This window comes from Agelaius phoeniceus, chromosome 1 (assembly GCF_051311805.1).
Source record: "Agelaius phoeniceus isolate bAgePho1 chromosome 1, bAgePho1.hap1, whole genome shotgun sequence".
NCBI classification, from domain to species: domain Eukaryota; kingdom Metazoa; phylum Chordata; class Aves; order Passeriformes; family Icteridae; genus Agelaius; species Agelaius phoeniceus.
Window position 1 is genome coordinate 60,342,911 of NC_135265.1, and position 21,572 is coordinate 60,364,482.

General features: G+C 42.3%; 1 protein-coding gene across 4 annotated transcripts in view; it reads right to left on the reverse strand.

Moving 5' to 3' along the window:
• NFATC1 (nuclear factor of activated T cells 1) overlaps positions 1-21,572 on the reverse strand; it is a 110,110-nt gene that overhangs the window by 2,238 nt on the left and 86,300 nt on the right. The window lies entirely within an intron of this gene.

Here is a 21,572-nt window from a genome sequence, read left to right on the forward strand (position 1 = left end):
ATTGGTTACAGATAAAACATTTCATTTCCTCTAGGACTGCCTCAGAAATGCAAAGCCAGGAGGACCATAGGAGATCCTAGAATAATCTACTCCTTCCACAAAAAGAGCTGCTTGGAAAGTATGTTAGCCATGGTAGGTACTGGTGGCAGAAAGCTGCCAGTCACTGAACCTGGATATGTGCAGCTGCATTGCCTAGATAGAATAAAACTTCACATGCTGATTTTTTCCACTGTGGGTTGATATTAGGGAAAAAAAAAAAAAAAAAAAAAGAGAGGAAGCTGCTGCATGCTTGCCCATTACCTAGACCTGGTAACATATTTAAATATATACCCTCCCATAGTGGTGATCAATGCATGTGGACATGGACTCTTTACTTCCATCTACACAAACAAATGAGAGGGACAAACAAGTTAAAAAACTCTCCTGGCAAGAGTCAGAGGAGAGAATAAACAAGGTCTGCTATCTCAGCATCAGCCAGCCAGACTGCATCTCCACTGATAAAGAGTTGTTTTCTTTATTCACGAGTCTTCTTTCTTTCTTTTCCCCCTCCCCTGAAGATCATCAAGCAATACAGTTTCCCACACTCCAATTATGTCCATGTGATTTTTGGCAGATGGACAGGAAATGACTGAACCTGGCAAAGGTCATTGACACAACATCCCTTTTATTTCCACTCCACCTCCCTACAGCAACTGCCACCACCTGATTTACATGGAGATAGACAAAATGCCATCAACAGGACTATCACTGCTTCTGAGCTTCTCTAACATGCCAGGACTAGGAAACAAGTGCCCACGTCATGGAAGCACCACGGAAAAGCCTGCATTTTCCTTTCCTTGTGGCCTGCTCTTCACAGTAATCCAGATAACTTCATGTGTTTACTGGAAAAGACCAAGCCTGTGTAAAACCAGCTTCCTGAAGCAATTAGTTGGGTACGTTTGGTGTTGGTTTTTATGGCTTGTTTTTTTTTTTTTTCCTGCAGACCTATTGCCCACTTAGTAATTGCAGCACATGAATCAGTCAGGATTTGTGTCACAGGTCCTGGCCACCAAAACCAATTCTACCAATGGATACACACGCCATACTTCAGAGAGGAAATATCAGTTGCATTTGTAACTGTCTATTTACAGCAGCAAACTAAGAAGTATGGAAATGAGCTGTGAAAAGACAAAGCAGTTCTTCCCCTTGAGAGTGCTGTGGAGTTCATCTTTAATATGACCAAAGAGCAGAAACAAATTCAAGTGGCAAGCCCTGCACTGAGGCAAAGACTGCTCTTCACGCATCCAACCCCAGCCAGAAGTGCTGCCCCATTTACACGTAGCCATACTCCAGAGAGCTTTAGGGACTGAGTCTCTGCCTTGAATGCAAACAGCATTCAACTTCTGTGGAATTCTGCCATGATGCTTTTGTAAAGATCGCTTCTGTGATAAACTTCTCATGGCACTCTCAGGTCTGCAGCAAAACCACACAGCAATACTTTTGTGTTTTATGTGACAGTGAAAACAAATCCTCCTACCGGCCAGGCAGCATCATAGTTTTGCTAACTTTCCCTCAAAGCTTCTGTTGAATCAAATAAAATTAAGACACTAGTCAGGGCTATCCTCACTTTGTACAGTTACTTACTGCTTAGAAATATTAAATAATGAATACTCACAGTGCTTCTGTAAAATGTGAACATAAACATCACTGGTATTTCATGGGGACAGAGAGGTGGAAATGTGAAGGGCCTCCCCATCTCAATCAGGATTAGCACCAAGGCATCTCAAATCTCTGACTAATGCTGTAGCACTTGCTGAGTTACTCTTGCTTCTTTCAGTAAAACTTTCAAAAGCAACAGCCTCAGCCTGCCAGCTCATGCTTTCCCCTATTAAAGCATGTAGCAAAGGTATTTTGGAAGCAACTTGATGACATGAGCGAAGGTCCAACTCCAAAACCAGTGTAGGCACTCAAGAGGCTGCCCCTTCCTGTCACTCCAGGTCCCTTCAGCTGACCCTCTGTCACTTGAGCGCTGCAGGACACGTCTTACTCCAGATATGACACAACTTTTCCTTTTATCTAGGAGCTCACCTGCCTTGGCTCAGGCCATCAGACCACAGTGCTCCTTGAGTCACACTCTCTCCATCTTTCAGCACCCAAATCAATTTGTCCTCAGTTGAAATCACTCATATTCTGTTACTGACTCACAACAGTTTATTACTTGTTTTTATTTTATATTACTTTCTTAAGAGAGATGGACTTCTGCTACCTTGATGAGTAAGCCTGGTGTCCTCATGCAACAACATCTGGCAGCTGTTCAACAACAGTCACTAGACTGTCACCACAGACTTGGGAGACAGACTTGGGAACTTCAACCCAAGTGCATCCATTGCCACCAGACATCACAATCAAAGAGGGCCAAGACCACCAAGAGGAGACTCGATATCTCTCTCCTCCACAGTTGTCTGTGGACAGCATGGCTCAGATACAGCTCATTTTATTTCACTATTTCACTTGCTGTTTCACTTGCTGTTTGTAAAGACCCACTGCAGTGTCAAAAATGCAAAATATTCCCAACAATGCAGTGGAAAAAACCTGCAGAGAGGGACAAGGGTGCATGCAAAAGGCCCAGGTGGGGGAATACGTGGCAGCACAGCTGACCTTGCAGCAGCAGCCAGCTAGCAGAGATGAAAGGGGAAGTGTGATTCGAGCGGGCTTTCCCTCACTGCCCACCCAGACACCTGAGGCTGCAAGGAAAACCCTCTGGTGGGCGGAAATGGGGGAAAACCAGGAGGCAAGCGCAGGTGAAGTGTGCTAGGTTTGCTAGAAGGATGATCCCCACTACCCCCAACTGCATCGTCCAGCACTCCCATAAGGACTCTCCACATTTTTTCTGATTTCTGGAAAATTTACTTCCTTTTAATACTCCAAAACATGTTAACGTTTCTGTTGCATGCTCGGAAATATTTTATTTTGCATCAAATAGAGTATCTTGGAATATTTTTCTTGACCCCAAACTGATTTTTCTTTCATTTGGCAAGAAAACATCAATATTCTTGTTGTAGGCTGACCCAAGTCTGTCCTTCCCAACAGCAAATCAAACCTCTGTTACTGAAATATGATTCTGCTGAAGTATCCTGTGTTTCCATCCATACCAGTGTTACAACCACCACTACTGTCAGTTCTTTGGGAAAGAGCATAAGAACCAGCACCACCACCTCCGGTGGGGCTGTCTCTAGTTCATCTTTGCTCTGCTGGAGAACTTCGTGAGCTGTTGCTGCAGGCCCCCAGCTGGGTAATAATTAGCACTGACTCCATGATTGCAGAAGGCTGATCCATTGCTTTATTCTTTATCTCATACTATACTATATTTATTAAGAAGCTCGTAACCCTTACAGTCAGTCTGATACTGCTTTGACCTAATTGGTCAATCCATCCAAACACCATCCAGTGTCCAATTAAGAAATCACCCTTTGGTAAACATCTCTCCATAACACATTACTCATTATTTTCTCTGAGCTTTCTCACAGCCTTCCCCAGGAAAATCCTGGGAAAGTCTGTGCCTGCTGCTCTCTGTGGCCACTGAGCTGCTGCCACAGTGAGCCAGAGGTCTACACCCTTGCTTCTAATGGACTTTGATGAACTTTCTTTCATGAAGTTTTCTAGTAACCTTCTGAACCTGTTTTGGCCTTCACAGTTTCTTGCAGCAATGGGTTCCACAGTGTACATATGTGAGGGTGGAAAAAGTTTGGGTTTTTTTCCTGTTTTAAATTTGTTTCTTGTAAATTTAGTTCATGTTTCAAGTAAATGAGCTGAGTCTCCCCTGTTCACTATCTCTTTGCCATCTATCCCTTTGGTATCCTCAGAGCTCCACTTGGTCCTATAGGGCTACTGCAGAACTTCCCAGAGAGGCAAAATCTGATCATGCAGATAAAGTAATTGACACTTTTCTCTTAGTTCTCACATTTGTAACAATACATTTATTATATAATTAAGGAGAATCAGCTGGTTGCAGTCTTGAATGCTCAAGTTTTGACTTACAAACCTGCTATTATTACAGGAGGATTGTGCATGTTCCACAGAACAGCAATATTCAGTGCAAGCAGTATTTTGGCCCAGGTTTGAGTTTCAGTCCTAAAGCAAATGCTGGTCTTTGATTCCCCAGCTTCTTGGATACACATCCATCCATGTCTGCAGTACCATTCCAGGAGTAGCTGGGTTTTGAATAAGCACAACATTCTTCTAAGAAAGATTCCAATGGCTTTACACTAATTTTTAAAACAACATGACCTGAGTACTAACAAAGACTCATTTTATAAGCAGGACAGATGAGACACAAATGATTACCCAGCTTGTTGCAGGCCCTACATACAGCTCAGCAGCAGATCTGGGATAGCATGCAAGATGTTTAACCTTCAATGCCTAGAGTAGCATAGCACTTCCCTTAAAGCACCAAGTTGATCCCTATCAGACCAAACAGCTGAGTACTACGATTTACAGTGCCTTTGTCATCAGATTTTTTTTCACTGTTTTTCTGCTGGCCTTGGGGGGTAGGCCACTGTTGCTTTCATAGCTAACACCTACAGTTCCCCACAATGCCTTCTCTCAACTGATATTTTCCATTGTCATGTTCAGCTTTTCCACTGACAGAAAAGTCAAAAAATAATAACGCTGAGAAATGCAGGTAACACGTGACCTCTCTACCTGTCAAGGCCTCTGAAAGAGGAACCTTTCCTTTGCTAAACAGCAGATGCCATAGTAGCAGGATGTGGTGAGCTGTTACCCCACATTTTAGTTTAATAAGGAGCTTTTTTCCTCTTATATTTAATTTTGCTTTGAAATGCCCTTGCAATGGAAATTTCTGCTTTACTAATTAGCAAAATCAGTGTCTTACTGATGCACCAGTTTGGGTTCCTGCACGGAACAGGACAACCAGATATATCTGTACAAATGTGGGTTCCATATATAGATGTGAACTTCATAGGAAATGTAGTATTTTTAACATTTGGTGGCGGTACATGGATTCCATCAACTGGCAAGACTTTGAATTTCTGCAGATTTCTGCTTTCCTTGCAGACTACTATTGTGGATAACAATGTGGCCTTCTGTTTTAATAAAACACCTGTTCTTCTGAGACAAAGTTCTGCCTTCCAGCTCAGACACTGATCCTGCTCAGAGCAAAGAAGCTGCAAGGTCAGTGGTGCAGGGAGTTAGGAGAGGGCACATGCCCAGGGTTTCCTCAACTGGGGAGCTTTTTGGGGATACAAATAAGATAGTATAGAAGACTTCATACTCCTAAAGGTGAATATCCCCCAAGAGTCTGAAAAAATGGGAAGTGAGCTGAGAGCCATGGTCAAGCTCACAATTATGAAAAGCTGTGTCTATAGTTTTGTGGGTGAATGGTATCAGCTTGAAAACATATCCCATTCCCATTAAATCTCGGGTTTCTGGCTAGGTGAAGTTGTTGTCTTGTCACACATGGGGAAGCCAAAGACCAATGTTCCCATGACTTCAATCCATGTCAGCAGGGGCCCAGAAAGGCCTGCAGAAGGAGACTGAGTAAGGTTGTATTTACTGTTGTGGCCTTTTATGATGCACTCTTCTCTTTCAAAAGGGAGGTTCACTTCACTCTTTTTTAATTCACAGAGAGGTGAGGTAAGAGTTTAGGCAAAAGGACACTCAGATGCTTTGCACTGAGCTGACAACTTGTGGTTCACATGCCCCTGTTGCCCTGTAAATAGCGATGGCATCAACTCAGCTCCTTCAGGATGGTTTTTGGTTTCCTCATCAATAGAAAGTGCCACATGGCATGTCCCAAGACATCCAGGCATGCAGGGTCACATGAAGTTTCTATCCACAGCTGGCTAGCCAACTTTTGTTCATTACTTCATGTCCACCTGTGTCTGCTGGGGACCACTGCCGCTAACACGGAGCAGAACTGAAGACAAGAGGCTGAGATGCCATAAACGCTCTCTTGATGAAAATGAACCAACACAATCTGCTCTGAGTGGTTCACATGGCATGGAAAACACAAGTAATACCAGCTGCACCTTTCAAGCTACGTGTGTGGAAAACGTGTGGTAAATCACACTCTGATTCTGCCATGTCTGGACAATAATGCTTCATCTTTCTGATGGGTGTGGCTGCCCAAGCAGTACGATGCCATGACTGGAGATCTTATTTGGATGGTGTTTGATACTGGTCAGACTGCATAGCTTGTGTGTCACAGCCTCCCAAAGCTCTGTGGAAGGTCTGAGCCACCACCAGAAACAAGTAGCAGTACTGAAAGCAAAACTGCCTTGGTTTGGCTCAATGTTTTTTTCTCCTGGCAGAACTCACTAGCTCAGGTGAAGCCTTACATGGGTACAATTACAGTGACTGGGTACAATTACTCAGGTCAGGGATCTCTCCACACAGCTCATTACACAGCGTGGATGTACCCACAAGTGCTCTGAATTTCTGCTGTCACTATTCAGCACAGGAAGAGAGCTGGGGACATATAGCTCTGGAGTGACTATGAGTTCGATGCTGACACCACGCTACCTGTAGTAATGCTTTGTAGTATGGCATTCACTTTGCTGCCTATAATTGTTGCCCTCAGATTTTTTCCACCAGGAGTGATGCCATATCTTGCTCCATCAGGCTTCTGTGCTCTTGTACGCCCTTCTTTTAGATGAAATGACACATATTAGAATCACTGAAGAGGAATTCAAAGTTGCAAATGAATGCAGAGGAAGCCAAAATACAGAAGGAAAGTTTTTTTCTTATCTCCATGTAGAGATTTTATTTTAAGAGAAAAATGGCTAAATATAGATGCATATACAGTGACTAAAAAAATTAAGCTCCTAGTATAAACCATCCCATGACTAAAATTCTCCAGTTTTTATCAGTGTACCTACTTCCTCACAAGTAATAAGCATCACTACTTTTTGACAGATGAAAACTGCAACAAACAACATATAATTGTTACTCAAATCACAGAAAAAAAATGGTTTTTCTTACAGAAAGTATTTTTTCAAAGCTAGTAAGCATTGTTCTGTGAGTGAGGCAAAACATCAGAAAACAGTGATATAAATTCCTGAGGTGCCAGACTGTAATCCAAAACTATAGATCACATGAAACCTTACTGAATTAAAAACCAAACAAAACAAGCCTTGTGAAGCAATGGAAAATATAACTTCACACGTTCCACAAAGAAGTCAGATCTTGTATTACCTCAGGTGTCCTGGATGTGTTTAAACCTTAAACTTATTTTTATCTGTTTAATCATAGTAAGCCACTACCACAGGGCATGCTAATTTTGGAGACAGAGAATAGGACAGTGGAGCAAGTGAGTGAGAACAAGTAGCAGGTTTGAATAAAACATGATCCTCCCATAAGAGCATCAGCTTGGCACGATGGAAGGCATTGTTGTGCATGACAGCCATTACCACGGAGCCATTTCCTACCTGCTCTTCCCTCTGCCTTCTTTAGTTTAACAACTCCAAGTCTGCAGGGTGGCTGTGCTGCGGATGGCTAATGGGAAAGGTTCCTTCTAGTGTGATGACAGCACTGTGCGGCAGCAATTTAACTGGGGCTCTTGAATAAGTGCCCAGACTAAATGAGTCCCATCCTATCGCACCAAAATTTCTGGGTTTCAGTTTTTTCTTCCCTCCCATATGCAGCTCTGGAAACGCCCTGCGTCTCTTGCTCTGCAAACATTTAGGGATGATTTCCCCGGCTGCTGGAAATTAGCTTAAGGATCAGCAGAGCTGCAGTGATTTCCAAAACACTGGAGTCTAAACTTCAGCCTGTTTTTACTCTTAGTCTGAGGATGGCTGCACTCAATCTGATTTGCCCTTTTTACCAAAGAATCAAGGACTCAAGAGGAATTTCAGGTAGCCCTCACTGAGGCCAACCTTGCCTGGGGAGACAGGCATTTGGGCTGTGCAGAGGCTGCAGGATCTGCCCCAGTATGATGCAAGCTTCATCTGACACACACATATGCACACGTGTGAGGGTAAGGCTGGGCAATGAACAAATAAACCACATTTTAACCAAAATGATGTGTTTACGTTCCTAAGAGCATCTGTAAGGGAAACAAAACAGACATATTTTACGTTTTACACAAAATTTCCATGTGACAGATACACTACACAAATGTTACCTAAGGTGGCCAAAACCTGAGGTCAGCACTGCTGGAAGCTTTGCGGGTGCCAGTCTGGAAGGAGTAAGGAAACCACGGATCCCTTTGCCACAGACAACAGGAATTTGCCCCTGTCACAAGCAATGCAGTAATGCAAATTCATCTTGGTGAATGAATCCTTTTCAATCTAGTGCCCAACAGTGAAACAGGACTGTCAGATCCCGGCATTCAGAACTCATGATTCATGCCCTGAAGCATGACAAGACTAGATTCAAAATAGAAAGAAATTTTAAACCATTCTGTATTTGCCTATTTTTCTAGCCTCCAGGTGTCTCTGGCATTGCTAAATTCTGAATGTCACCAAAATGAAACTTCACTTTTTTGTCTTTTTACTCTCATTTTCCTAATCCCATCTCCCAAGGTTTGCTGTACCTCACAACTTGCTGGCAACTGAAGCATTGATAACACTTGTGACATGAGGCTCTCAAGGTATCCTATGGTTAGAAAAGCAAGGTTAAAGCCCACCTGATGGCCCCAAGGGCTGGCAGGTTCTAAGGTTCACCAGCTGTGAATGGGAGAGGGGGAGTGGTACTGGACGGTGTCACAAAGCTCTGAGTCTGATGCTGAAGGCTGCAACTCAGAGACTTCATGCCCTGCCAAAGGAGCATCCCATGTGCATGTGCATCCCATCCATCTTTTCTGTGGGCAGCTGACACCAACCCTTCAGACCTCACACGGCCATTAGGCCAGACCTTTCTACATAACACAAGAAAGGGTTTTTCTCAGCGTGCTGGAAAAGTGACAGGTTAGCTTTAGAGAAAAAATAATTCTGGGGGTACAGGAGGAAAAAATGGAGCAAGAAAAGGTCCATAATCTCTATGGTTTACTGATTTCAGAGTTTAAAAAAGTAAAAGAAAACTGAATTTATCTATCGGTTATACAATTATTAATCTTTTTAGAAGCTTTTCTAACATTACACAAAATGAGCAATTCATCAAAGCATATTAGGTGCCACAGAAGTTGCATTCAATATAAAGGGGTCATTAAGTTTCTTGTAATTGCACATTACTGAACCTTTCATTAGTTTTAAATTAAATCAATTGGATGTGCATGTATGCTCTTTAATTGACTTTATGTAATAATAGTGTAGCCCATAGTGATCCTCTGGAATCCTCCAAAATGAGCCACCTTGCACTGCTGTTCATAAAAAAACAGCTTGTGTGCAGCTGGGCATAGCAAGTAAAGCAAAGAAACAATAAATGGAGGCAAGAAAGAAACACTTTAGGTCACACAGCAGTATTTGCTGAGTGCCCTTTTCTTTCCATGGGTAGAGAACGGCCAAGAGACTTCACTCTTCTTCCACTCAACCAGACTCAAAATCTGATGGACTTGAGCAGGAGCAACATGGTCTCAAGAATGGAAGTGTCCTGGAGATAAGTTAAAACAGGGTCTATATGATCTTTTTCTGAGCAAGAAGTGTTTGGTTGTCTTTTTAAATTTTTTTTTCTTCTAATCGACCTAGCTTGTCCTACTATCATCACCATCACCACCACCTCTTTCCTTTATAGCCCTTTTCATCAGAGAAGTGCATGCCAAACATAAAAGATCAATGCCATTATTCACATCACCCAGCAAAGAGGGCACCTGGGCAGTGACAACAAGAGGATGCTACCGTGCAGGCCATAACCAATGTGCCTATGGCGGGTGGCCACTGCGGGGACACATCTGTGGCTTGCCCGTGTGAATGCTGAGCCTTGTTTGGTAACCCCTAATCCACAGGGGGTTTGCTCAGTCAGATAAAAGGATGACCATGAAGTGACTCAGTGAGTGGCCACATTCTGCTGAATGGAAGAGAAAGGTAGGGTGGGGCTAATAAAATTTTTGTGTGTTTGATAAGGGAAAAGAAATCCACCTATGAGCCTGCTGGGGATTAGGCTGGGAAAGGTCAAGCTAGCTGGGGGAAATCCTTAGGCAATGGAACACAGCTGCTGATCTTCAGCAGTGGGCAAGAACCTGGCTGGCTCTGGCAATCTGAACTGGTGGTTGCGAAGAGATGGCAAAAAAATGGATGCAATAAAAAGCTGTCACGCAATAAATTTGCTTTTGGCATGATGACCTGGCCACCACCATAATGTGAGCTGTAAGTAATGCCACAGGATTTCATTTCAACCACGGCAGCATCTGTTGCTGGAGAACGCTGCACCTCAAAGAGGAGTGCATGTTGTCTTTGTCATGGCTCCTTGGACAAGAGCACTGGCAGTGCTCAATGACACTCATGCTTTGGCTTTGTACCACCCTAACTAGGGACAGACCTTTTCATAATGAACCCCCCATCCAGTTTGTCTGGGAAGCTTCGATCCAAAGGCTGATTTAAGCACACTTACACTGGAGATATACCAGTGCATCTTGGGCCATGATGTGGAAACCCCCAGGGTGTTAGTGGATGCTGTCCCTAGTGTGGAGATGTGGCTGTGAAAATTGCACCGAGACTGCTCCTGGATTCCAGTACTCCTTGGATGCTAAAACCACCTCCAGCAAGTATCTCAGATTATAGCAACTGGAAGAATACTCTTATTTGTACATGGTCCCAGTGTGACAGAGCTGCAAACACGACAAAATGTATTTTCCTCCTTTCTCCTCTCCCACATGCTGTGCCTAGCTGCAGAATGGCTCAAGCTCTGGCTGGACTGACAGAGCAATGTCAACAGTAAAATCACCACATGCAGTTGCAAGAATTCAGCAAGAATCACAGCTGGGCTCCCAGGGAAGACAAAATCTTCCCCCTTCAGCTCAGTGCTTGACACAAGAACCCTGCTGATGCTCAGTGCCCCCCACTAGAGAGGAAATTTATTCTGCCCCAAGAACAAAGCACTGTAAACCTGCAGCCAGCACTAGAGAACTAGGAAAAAGGCACTTGAGAGCAGGTGTACAACACTCATCTCTCAAATACACTTAAGGACATGAAATTTTATTCAAAATGGTTGCATTACACTTTCCAAACAGCCACTTGCAATGTGCAACAGTCTTCTTTTCTACCTCATTTTGAGTAGCTGGATTTCAAAACCCTTGCTTCTCAATAGCTGAGAAATGACAGGGTGCTTCCATGGCCCAGACTGCGATCTCACAGCACATCCAAACTCCAGCAGGAGTTGGCCTGCACTTTTGAGAGGTGCTCCAGGCAACAAAATGAGTGGAAGAACTTTAACAGTAATTCAAGAGGAGCTTTAAAAATTTAATTATGTTTCAATGAAGAAAACTGGCTGCTTTCATGAGATTCAGTCAGGTCAAATCAGCTAATTCAGAGCAGGAGGTAAATGCATGGAGGCTAACACAGCAGCTTTGGAAAATCCACACGACTACACATTGCTTGAAGGGCCAGGCAGGTCCCTGCTCCTTGGGGAGCTGAGCCAGGACATACAGACCACAGGATGTAGCTGTGGGCATGCAGATGTGCAACATCTGGCTCTCTCTTTAGAAGCATCCTTGCAACAAGAGCAACCCAGCAAGGGTCAGATGAAGACCCCATGAACCAAGCGCTTTTAGTCCGGAGATTTGGGAACATCAAGGACATTCCACTGATGAGATAAAAGAAAAAAGTGCAACAAAGGTTTTGATGAAAGGCCACACAAATGGATTGTTGTTTGCTCCACACAACAGCCCTTCTGGTGCACCACACCTTTTGCAAAACATAGTTCCATGAAACTAATTATTATCTCCTGTAGCTTCCGTCTATACACATTTCTGAAATACTTTCATTCCGAACTGTTTTGAGAGGAAACATTAAAAAGAATGGAAACCTGGCAATTAATCAGATGGAAACCCTTGTTTCCATTTTACTGAATAGGAAAAAAAGAAGAAAGAATTATAAAAAGAATACCCAACACTAACTGCTAAGTAGGAAAATGAAAGATAAGCAGAGGCTGGGGACTCAGACCACTGGTGTGCTGCATGCATTTACCTGCGATCGGATGTGGTTCTAAAGGGTGGGTCAGATCTGTCTTTGCTGTTCTCGTTCAAACCCACACAAACACCTAGTCTGAAACTAGGTTTTGACAGATGAAAATTCTATTTCCTTAAAAACTTACAAAATAAAAACCTTGAAAATTTTTTTTCAAAGCATGGATGAAAAACTCTCCTGGTCAAGACACAGAGCAAATATTTACAGGTGCTGGGGAGACACCATTTCCTCCCTTTAGGCTTCAACCTGGTGTCTGCCACATGATTTTATCCATTCAATGATTTTTTTTTCCAGACATCTGCCAAGAGGAAATAACTTTGCTGTATTGGGAGTCTGGGAATCCTAGAAAACAATCTTAAATCCATAAAATAATTGAAGTGCAGTTTTACTGAACTGTCAGTTCGATTCTGATTTTTACTACAATGTCAACAAGAGTTTAATTTGTTTTAAAGTTTAGGTTCTTAAATCTGAGTGATATACGGTAGTTTACAGCTTGCTGGCAACAGCTACTGTGGAAAAAAAAATGGAAAGTGCATATAAAGGCGGTTCTAACTTTGACATTGTGAAAGCAGGGAGCAGTGCCAAGAGCAGCAAACAGCATGGCTTTCCCAATCCTGGCTGGCTTTAGGGACTGCTTGCTATTGACATCAGTCGCTATGGGATACATTTCCCTGCTCTAACAAATCTCATCTGGAGCCCGTAATTAAAAAAGAAATGACTCAAAGTGTAATTTCTTTCCCTAAAACATTCACAGATGTTAACTAGATTGCTAATAGTGTGAGGTGTCTGTGGGTGGACATCTTCCTCCTTATCTGCTGTGTCAAAGGGGACAATTTATTTATTAAAACCAGTCCTAAAGGTAGTAATTTTTCTGCATGCATTTTGTGTATGGGGGTGGTGGTGTCTTCCCTAAACTGCTTGCTGAATGAACAATTTGGAGGTGTTTTCCTTTATAGTTTTTTTTTCTTCTTTTCTTTTCTTTTCTTTTCTTTCCTCTCAGAAGTCCTCTCCAAAGTCAGCCTGATTTAAAAGGTACTCAGAGTGAGTAAAAATGTCTTTGCTGAGCAGATTAAGAAGTATCCTGTCTGAGCTGTAAAATTAAAATAAAAATAAAAGTGGTTGTAATAATAATAATAATCACAATACTAATACTAATAGTAGTGATGTAAGTTTCCTGCTCCAGTGACTTTCCACCAGTGTCCTTGGCTGGTGCCCCTTGGTAAGTGCTGCTAAAAGCATTTACAGGAGCCGCTGGAGGGCTAGGGAAGCCGATCTGCTTCAGGCACACACCGGACACGCAAGGGGGAGAACAAGAAAAAGGGATGAGAAACACATGTCCCTGGGGAAGCAAGAAAGGCTTTTCTTGGCTCTTGGAGAGGGTGGCAGCCCCAGCTCTGCCACAGAATGCTGCTCCCAGCCAAGCACTTCCCATCCCACATGGCCATGTAGAGCATCCCCCCGGTACCCTGCAGGAGGTGATGGCTGAAACTCTCCTTCCGTACACACGCAACCCAGATGCAGTTGTCTGCTTGGGCCTTTCTCCCCGCCAACTTCCCCTCCTCTTGCTTTTCATTTTCTTTTTTCAACCAGCTTTGATTGGAGGCAGAGCCCGGGGTAAATCAGAGGAATTTCTAGATTTTTCTGAGCGCTGTGAGCTCTTGCTGTTTTCCGATACCTACTTCCTGCCATATCTAAAATAACAGCAGCTGCAGGGGCCTGATAGAGAAGAGCTCCAGGGGAGAAGTTCTCACAAATGGGGTGGGAACAAAAAAAAAAAAGAAGAAAAAAAAGACTTATTAAGGAGATGATAACACAGAGAGCCAGCATCAGATTAATTGTTGGAGCTGATAGCACCACAGGCTGTGGATGCTGTTGTCAGAGGCAAACAAATCCTGTAAAATGGCCATGGGAATGACAAGTCTCCATGTTTGCTGGGATAACAGATGTAGCTTTACAGCACTTGTCCTATTGTATGGAGTATCATGCCTCGATTAGCTAATGCCTCTAAGGGCCAGATAAGTCAGGATGAATGTCCTGCCTTAGAGGTTTTCATGCTTTCTCTTTGGCGTGGCTATCTATGGAGAGCTGCAACAGAAATCTTTGTACACAGACAGAAGGTCCCCTCTTTAGAGAAAAACATCAGAGAAAATGGAAAATTGTTGAAATGACATTGTTTTCCATGGAAAACACATGGTGCAGTGTTGTTATTGTCTCATTACAGACCACATGAATGAGTACAGCCACTCAAGAGACTTCCAAAAAGGAACCTTATACATTGGTATGAGGACTACTTTAGAAGAATGTCTCTGTCCAACTGGCGTAAAGGATGACAGAAACAGACATGGCTCACTCACACAAAATACACTTACATACCATTCAGTGTGCAAGAACATGCTGAGATCTCCTTGAGATTCCTTACAACCAATACAAACATTGCTTTAAATATCAGCGCACCCAAAGAACCAAAGTGAGTGTGCTTGAAGCACTGCCAGTCAGTGAAATATAGGCAGCATTTCAGGTTATTGTATGTGCCATTAAACTTAACTTATTAATGCAATTCTACAGTTACTCTGGGAGCTAAAACTTGTGTCTGCATCAAGTTTTGGGTCCTGAAATTTTCACACAATATTAGAGATTTTCATGCATTATTTATTTTCAACACAGGAGTTTTTAAAAGATTATTAAGTGAAGGTTATCATGATTGTGAATTGGAGCCTGATCCAAAGAGCACAGGAGACAACTGAAGAATTCCTACTTGCTTCAACGAGCTTTGCATCAAATTCTTATTAAACACAGACAGACATCTGCAAAGGTAGTCTACAAATATGCAATGTACTGGGCTGATGGCTTGGCAGGAAAAAAAGTACCAGTCACTGTATTGTAAACTCTATTTTCTTCATTATTCCCAAAAGATCATTTGAAATGTTTTAAAGCTGATATGCTAAAGAGGCAGGTAGATGTGTTCTCCTATTTTGCCTGAATTTTGAAGCACTCAAGACTTCCCTGAGGTCAGCAGACTTCTGATTTCCACCACTCAAACAGGACAAGCACATTTCTGTGTTTACTTCAGTGTGTTGATTTTAGTGCATATGCATGTGGGTTCAGTGTGATCCTAGAGCCCTACCCACTTTCTAGGGAATAGTGGAAAACCATGCACAGGGTTTTAGTAGCAGCATGTAGTTTTTCTTTTCTAGATTTTAAACCATTTCTCTAGAACTAAAAATCTTTGCTTCACTTGAGTACACAGCACAGCTGCAAAATTTTAGTTATGAAAATAAGATCATGTTATGGTACTTGGTTCTTTGCATCCTCAAAAGAGGCTCCTTAAGATATGAACAATATCTGGTTCATATTCAGATAATTAAACAAACTGGCCAAGTTTAGACAGACTAGACAATATTCTGGCAAAAAATCATGAAACTGAAACTAGCTAAACCATTTTTTAAAGTTATTCTTGACAATACAAAGAGAGTGCATTTGTATTCCCGTAGAAGCAGAAGTAGTTAGAAAATATGAGGCATTGCCTAATCCTGTTTTAAGCACTGTTATGGCTGTGCTGCATTATGTATGCTTACAGAGCAGTACATTTATAGTAAACTGGGTAAGGAATTTGGGAGTAGGATTAACAAGCTTTCCTTTCAAACTAGACTAGATCAGATGACAGTAGGAGATCAATCTGCAAAAATTCCTAAATTTTGTTCAAGAAAAGTGAGGATAGTGAAGGTCAGAGACAGTCTGAAGGGCAGCATGGCAATTATTTACTGACATGAGACTGGAAAGAACATCACATGGAGCACAACTTGGACTTTAGACACGTAGGAAAGAATGGTTCATTTTATGCCACTAATCATAGCCAAGGATTAAGATATTTTGGAAAAGCCCTATTATTTCTCATTCTGCAAACCCGGATTTCATTACCGGTAAATCATGAAGTTTACGAAGACCATTCATACAAATTAATTTCCCTTTCTGATTTCCACTGGCATGTGAGACACAGATAAATAATAGAAATAAAAGTTTGCAAAGGAAAAGAGAAAGATACATAGAAATATCTGTTAGTACTTAAAAGCAAGGTAATCTCAAGTGAGGACGTAGATAGAATAATAGTCCCTGCAGCTAGTACATTCATTCTTAAATAAATTGCTTTTGGGTCTGAAGAGGTAGAAATCAGTGCAGCTGCACTACAATTAGATGGATCTATGCTGAGTTACTCCAGTTGCTGCATCAAAAATACCCAATGGTAAGTTCTCCCATTCATAAGATTTTAATTTTGCAGCAATGTAAAATCTAGATGTCTTTTCCATATTATGAGAAATATTCCCACCTACACATCTCAGCGAAGAATTCTTACAATTATTTTAGTGTCACAAGATGTGGGATTTTCCCCCTTCAGTGGTGCTTCCCCCCAATGAAAGTTTTTCATATGAGATGTAAATCTGTCTTCAGACAACTTTCTGAACACAGATATTTTTCCAAAAATAGGCACAGGGAGGTGGTGGCCACATCCCTCAGGAGATCATGCACGACAGAAAGCATGATACAGCCTCATCTGGCGTCACAAGCATCTGCCAGCTCCTCCCTGAAGCAGGCTCTTAACTGATAGCAGAGAAATGAAGTTGGTTGCTGCAGAAATTTAGATTTTACTATCAGAGAAACCATAAAAATAGCATTGAAACATCAGGTATGCATCTGGCTGACCTCTGTCTGGCTGACCAAAAGTTTTTAGGGTCACAGCTCACACCATGAGATGTAGACAGCCCTGTATCTTACCCCCTTCCTCACTCAAATAAATGACAGTAGGTTTGCTGAAAATTTCAAAAGCAGATTTTTTTTCCCTGAATATTCATCTAACAAACAAAGAAAAGGTCCATCCATTTGTAGATTTCTTGGCAGGAAATCTGGCATCTCTATCGAAGTCTGCTCACTTTTCATAGACTCCTCTGTGCTGAGTGCTTGAATCCAAAATATTCCTTATAATAATAAAGCCTACCCAACAGTTAGCTAATGGTGCTGTTATGCAAGGGCAGGCCTGGGTTCCAGCAAAGTAGTTCATGGCAGCAGAAGGTGCTATGGTTTAAGATGGTGATGTTCCCCATCCCACAAAATTCAGTGGAAAGGAAGGGATTAGAGAGGAGTTTTGTCTTTTACTTTAGCGGATGATTTTTTTTTAGAAGTATCCAAGTGATTTTGGTCTGGAAACACTTAAAAATTTGTGATGAGACACCATTCAGTCCAGGTGCTTTTCCTAAGATAATATTAAATATAGCTTTGGAAATTTCAGCAGATGTTCTAATTTTTTCTAGTGCAAAATTTCTTTTGCTACTACTATTTATGTAAATAGCTGACTCTAATTGATTCTTTAATATAGTGATTCATAATCTGTTGTGAATCTTCTGTTAATTGACTTGAGAGTCTGTTTTATTTTCCCTGATTTAACACATCCTGTTTTAGAACACCCATCAAAGATGATGGAAAAAAAATTTGTGGCACTTGGATGACATCCTAAATGTAACTTGAATGCCATCTTTCAAAAGTTGCAAAGTAAGGGGATTTCCTGTTCTATTCTTCAGTTGTATATCCTGAAAGTGAGCTTTTACAAATCCTCAACTGCCTTGTCAAGGTCTGATCACTTCTACTCCTTCTAGCACTATTTTTTCTGGGTAGTTTCCAACTGGGGAAAAATAAATGGATCATAGATTCTTATTTTTCTCATTTTTACTGAATGCCCTGTTACACTCTAAGTGTTAAAACTGATATGAAAATTTCTCACTAAGTTCAGGTGATGGAACTATATTTATTCAAAGACTACTTCCCACCCTCTTCATTTTTACCATATTTCTGAGGGTTTTTTGGTCTCCCTGAGGGAGCTTTCTCCACCCAGTGGCAGCTCTGAACCCCTTTCCTTGCCCCTTAGAAAACCTGTCTACAGAACATGGAAATAAGCCATGGGGTTATTTGAATGTCCTGCCCAGGGGCAGCTGCCCACCAAACCTTTCCACCTGCAGGCAATGCAGCCATCTCAATGCAGACCAACACAGACAGAAAGGCTCCTCTACCCTCTCTCCTTGGATCCATGTAAGTTTAAGGAGCACAATGCTCATTTCATCATCTTCTCTCATTTTTCTCTATACTTAAATTATTTTGGGGCAAAGTGAAGTATTCTTTAGACACACTTTTCCAACGCAGTCAAATCCTGGGCTCTTACTACTCATTTGTACCATTTCACTTTTAGACAAACTCCTCTCTCTCACACCCACACTCCTCCTTTCTCCTCTTCTTCCAGAATTCATCTATGCTTTTTTTTTTTAATGGGGATGTTATATTTAACCCTCCTCTCATTTCTCTTTTTCTCAGGCCTTCTTTCACTCTAATTACGCCATCAGGTAGTTTCATACTTGAAGTCTGAAACTTTAAAATGCTTGCTGACGGTGCTACAGCTTCATGAGACAGCTGCTATTTTACTTTCCTTACTAAGTTTCCTTACTAAGTTTCCCAAATGGAGCAGATGTGTATACACATATGCACTAGCCTGTACTTGTCACAAAGGGCCCCATTGCCCAATCCCTTCCAATGTGCTGAACCCTTTGCAGCCCCAGCTTTGACTGGGGGTCTTGGAGTCTTGCAACACAGATCTGCCTCTGCCAGCAAGCTCACACCAATTAAGCTGAGGGCTGCAGCTATCTCTGGAATTGTGAGTTAGCTACTAAAATAGCACCAAGGAGCTGCTTTCACATTAGCATGTCCTTCTGGCAAACCTTTCCTTGACTTCAGCATTGCTGGATCCTCTTTAAGACTTTAGTTTGCCATTGAAATGGCATGAAATACCTGGGATATCAGATTGCAAAAAGGTAAGTCTGAACCCTCTAACCCAAAGGCCATGGTCACCTTTATCTCTACAACTCTGACTATGTGCTGAATAGGGCAGAAACCAGCAGTTTGTCTGGTAACAATGGAGATTTGCGGGTTCCTACCAAGTGGTGACAGCTCATCCAACTATGAGTCTGTGGTTTAAATAGATGGTAGTGTGCTTTTCTGGCCTGTAAAGGTCCAGCACAGGTTTCCAGAGACAGTGGGAGAATTCCTGAAAAGTTTTCTGAAGCAGCCATTGCCCCTGGGTTTGTCTGCTGATGCAAAAAGCAGTCTTTGTGGCTGATGGCACTTGCTACCCTAAAATCAGCTTTGCATCTTTTTCTTTTGTAATGAGGTCTTTCCTCATCCTAACACACTCTCTGTGGGGAAGAAAAAACCAGGAAAAAATGCCTGAGAACTCTTTCAAAGTTACCTAGGAGCTCAGGGTCTGGAATAGAACAGCCATCTCCATTTCTGGTGGCCCTTCCAGAGAGATCTTGTGCAGTGTCTGGCTGAGGTACAAGTTGGCAAAACTTGGACTCATTACAAGAAAAACTGGAAAACTGAAATTTGCATGGCATCAATTCCAGCAGTTTCGGGAAGCTCTGGCCTTTGGCTGCTGGGACCCATGGTGTGTCGTGCAGTGATGAACAGCTAATGAGTCAGGGAAGTTTCTCAGAACAAAGAAAATAAAGAGTGCAATTGAAAAAAAAAAAACCAACAGAACCAGTTTCTCTTTTTATATGGCAAGTTCATATAAAGTCATGTTAGATTGTGAAGAACATTTGAACTTCCCAGTACTACTGACCCAAAGACATTACTGTAAGAAGAAGATGCCTGGTGAAGTTGTTAGTGCCTCGTGCAGATGGCCAGAGGTGAAAGGCCTCAAGCCAATAGTGGAGTACAAGTGCAGCCTGGAGCTTGGTGGAACACAGTGATCACAGAGGAAAAAACATGTCAACTAACAGCAAAGAGATTGCCAGTCACTTCAGCTTTCCAAAAGAATAACTGAATAGCAAAAGCTCAGATGCCAGCACTAGTGACAATGGAGCTGCAATGGCTCAGGAACTGACTGTGCACAACAGAACCTCCAAGGGATGGGCTTCTCCACCTGACCTCATGTTTCTAAAAGGTTTTACTCAACAGGCACCTGCAGGATTTTCAGAAGTCAGTCATGAGTACAAGAGATCACTCTCACCCACCACAACTACAAAGATGTAAAAGAATTAGAACACAAGGCCTTATAGAGTAATTCAGATACTTTATCTGTGTATGGATTTGCATATGCAGGATAGAAATAAAGGTCAAAATAAATATTCTTCAGTTAGTTATTTTGGAGGCTTCTCTTGTGACCCAAAATAGCATTTTTTCTACTTCTTAACTAATCTGCAGAAGACTTTGCTTATGAGGTGGCACTGAAACACATATTTTCCCTGAAGCACTAGAAAAGGAACTGACTGCTGCTCCCAGGATATCAAAATGGATTCATAATATCTACAGCAATACCTATTCTGCAAAGGTATCACAAGAGTTATGAAATGGAACAGATCTTCAGCCCTAGCTCCCACAGAAATCTAACATCAAAAGTAATCTGGACATACAGACATGAAGAATAAAATTTTGTCTTCTGCATTCTCTGCAGCAGTATGGCTGCAGAAGAGTCAAAATTAAATAGAGAAATCATGTTTTAGTTGTGCAAAGAAAGGCAAGTGAAGAACATTCTTGTGTTTACATGATGCTTAGATAATGAGCTATAACTACGTAAGGATCAAATAACTAACTCACTAATTATGGATTTGGATAACCTGCAGCACTGCTTTTTCAGGACGTTCCAGTGCTCATACTGCAATTTATTTGTTCAGGAACAATATGGTTTGAGAGTTTTGACACACTTGGAGCCCCATCTCACTCAGCTTTCTGCTATTTGTCTTGCAGTAGGTTTCATGGTGGGCAAAATGTAGAAGACCTAAAAGTGAAGCCTGTAGAGGAGATAGAGGGTTGGTCCAGCTCCCTGGTTTGCTGCCAAACTCAGCCAGGCTGGCCAGCGAGGAATAGGACTGCAGTTTTCCTACTGTATTTCTTACTCCGCGATTGTTCCCAGGTATTTTCAATACCCAGGCTTTGCAGACTTCCTCAGTGAGAGAGGAGGAGGGAAACATTTTGAGGGTCTGCTTTTTTTCATAAGCTTCCTCCCAGCCTGGTGATAAGCCTGTTGTGGAAGCCTGTGCCCCCATTGGTTGCAATCCGCATCAGCTCCTCAGAGAGGAGGAAGGACCCGGAGCCAGGTTATCAAGCAGCCTGCTCTCTGCAGCGATGGTCAAGCCACTATCAGGTCTCTGCCCCAGCCCCCAGCTGTCCGGCAGACACAGATGAAACAATGAGTGGTGCCGTGCAGAAATCTGCTTGGAAAAACTCCCTCTCTGCCTGTCTATCAGGGATCAGGCTTCCATGAATGCAACTATTATGTGTGCTTTAACTACCAGCCACACGCTTGGTCCTGTTCCCAACAAACCCAAAGGGGACAGTGTTATTGACTTAAGTGGGAGCAGAGGCAGGCCCTCCACAGCTTGGGGATCCAGCAGCCTTCCAGTGCCTCTCCAAGAGCGCTGTACGTGAAGTCAGGGAGGCTGCTCCCTCTGACACGGATGTGTTTGCTGGGCTGAG